Raw genomic sequence first — 2,820 nt, forward strand, 5'->3', positions numbered from 1 at the left:
GCTATTCAAGCAAACAATTTTGAGATTAAGCCTTTGATTATTCAAATGGTCCAAACTTCTATACAATTTGGAGGGTTACCAAGGATGATCCAAATATTCTTCTTTCCAATTTTTTTGAATTATGTGATAAATTTAAATATAATGGCATTTCAAATGATGCAATCCAACTAAGATTTTCTCTCTTTTCACTTAGGGACAAGGTAAAAAGTTGGCTATCTTCTTTACCATTTGGATCAATAACAACATAGGATGATTTAATGTAAAAGTTTCTAGACCAATAACAGCATAAGATGATTTGGTGCAAAAGTTTCTAGCTAAATTCTCTCCACTTGCCAAGATGACCAAGATGAGTAGTGAAACAACAACATCCATGCAATTTGATGGTGAAAACTTATATGATATGTGAGAAAGATTCAAAGAGCTATTGAGAATGTGTCCACACCATGGTCTCCCACAATGGTTGCAAACTCAAATATTTTATAATGGACTAACACCATCAATGTGAACTACACTTGATTTGGTTGCTAGAGGAGCCAATGAGTAAAATGGCCAATAAAGCACATGAACTAATTGAAGAGATGATGGCCAAAAAATACCAATAGAGAATGGAAAAAAAGGTATATAAAAGGTCTGCTAGTGTGTATGAACTTGATACTCTTACTTCTATTACTTTACAACTAACTAGCCTTTCAAAAAAAAATAGATGCCTGGCAAATCCTATGCCAAACTACCCTTGTCCATGCTATATAAAGCTCATCTATTTCTTATGAAATTTATGATAGACCTCATGCTACTAAAAAATGCCCATTTAGAATAGAAATGGTCCACTCTATTGATAATCCAAGCCTGCCTAAAACCTATATAACAAAATTTACAGCCTAGCCAAGAGAAACTAGCTAAACTTTTCTTAGAATTAGCCCATCCAACAACCCCCCACCCAAAATACAAACTTCCACCCACCAGCATGCAACCTAACTCAAGAACAAAAAAAAAAAAAATTGAAGAAATGTTAACCTAATTAATGCAATGGAAGCCGTATCAATTAAACACCTTGAAAACCAAATAAGTCAACTAGCTCAAGCCATAAGCAATCGACCCTTAGAAACCTTGCCTAGTAATATTGAGTCTAACCTTAAGAAACAAGGCATGGAAACATGCAATGTTTTGTATTTTATGGTGAAAATGGTATATATATTTTGATTCTGATGATGATTTTATGGATAACCTAGTGGTGGAAAATTTGCCAAGTTTTGTAAAGCAGCCTGACGAAGATTTTATTAGGAAAGAATCAGTTATGGATGATGAGGAATTATTGAGATTTGGTAGGGAAGTTTTAGATAGCTTTGATCACTAATTTGAATATTGTGCAAATGCACAATAGGCTATTCAAGTAATAATAGGGACTATAAAAATTTAGATGTCGATCCCATAAGGCTTAGTTAAAAAGATTTCTAGACTAAATACCTATTATCGCCAAATCCTATCTAAAGTTTGTTCAATCAAACAAAGGTTAGCATAAAACTAAGCTAAGTAAAGTAAATAAAAATTACAAAAATAATAGCTAAAATAAAATGCCATGAACTAAACATAAATTAAAATGGAAATCTAATATAAGAATTGAAAATGGCAAGTAAAAAGTTTAACAAAAATAGTAACTAAGTGGACATAACTATAATAACTAACCTTTACTAACTCTAACTAGCTATAACTTCTAAATGAAGAAATTTCTAATAGTACTCAAGAATTAGTCGAAACAAACTGAAAATTGACAATAACAATAGCTTAACTAAAGATGAAAATAAAATTGAAATAACGATTGAAGAATGAAAATGCAAACTCATTTGAACGAGCAAAACCAAAAATTGTATGCAAAGCTTGAAAAACTGAAATTCAATATTTTGGATCTAATATGCTACATTTTGTATGAAATTGAATAGTAAGTGGAAAAATAGTGAATGAACTAAGAAAAGAATAACAACATTGCAGTACATTTAATGGAATAAAATTGCATGACTTAAGTAGAGAACATGAAAACCTAAAATGCAACTAAATTTGTAAACCAAAACTTCAAGCTAGAAATGTTTGGATTTAAATTGTGCAAAATCAATTGAACATGAGCTAGAAAATATAAGAACATTAAAGGAACAAGAAGAGAAACTGAATTGGAAAATAAAAATTGAAAAGAAAGTGCAAGAACTAACAAAGAAATGTCAAAATCAAAACTAATTGGAAGTAGAATCTACCTAGTCATGAAAGAAAAAAATTAGATCTAGAATTTTCTAGGAGGAACAAACTGGAAACTAAACTAATGCAAACTAAATCAACAAGATTACAACATGAATTAATAAAGAAATCATAGCAAGCTTTTGAAATTTAAGCTCAATGAACTAAGATTCAAATCTAATGCAAAAACTAGAAATTCAGTGTAAGTGTGTAAGAGAATTCATCCAAACAGTAGGCAAATGCAAGAAATTAAATGCAAACAAATGAAAATTAACAAGAAAGCATATGAATTGAAGTGTGTAAAGTGTAAGAATATCAAACCAAATGCCAAGAAAGAGAGAAGTCCCTTCATATTTTATCACTCATTCAAAGTTTAACTTTGCCAACTAAGTTTAACCTAAAATTTGGAGATAGTTTTTGAATTTTGTAGATAGAATTTGAATGAGATTTTTTTCCATATTTAAAGATCTATGAGTTACAAATCTAAGAAAAACATTTGGCTCAAAACTAGCTAGATTTGATCAAGAACTAATCAAAAAATTATAAAGAGGTCAAAACCAAAAATTAGAAAATAGATTTGCAAAACACTTGAATTCA

At 30.0% G+C, this 2,820-nt stretch overlaps 1 non-coding gene across 1 annotated transcript; it reads right to left on the reverse strand.

Annotated features, from left to right (window-relative positions):
* Positions 1-343: 343 nt before the first annotated feature.
* LOC149516481 (small nucleolar RNA R71) lies at positions 344-450 on the reverse strand. The gene has a single exon (XR_016346025.1). It is a non-coding gene; the product is annotated as a small nucleolar RNA R71 (small nucleolar RNA).
* Between the last annotated feature and the right edge of the window lie 2,370 nt (positions 451-2,820).

This window comes from Durio zibethinus, chromosome 10 (assembly GCF_047325235.1).
Source record: "Durio zibethinus cultivar Kanyao isolate XHJ-2024 chromosome 10, ASM4732523v1, whole genome shotgun sequence".
Lineage (NCBI taxonomy): Eukaryota > Viridiplantae > Streptophyta > Magnoliopsida > Malvales > Malvaceae > Durio > Durio zibethinus.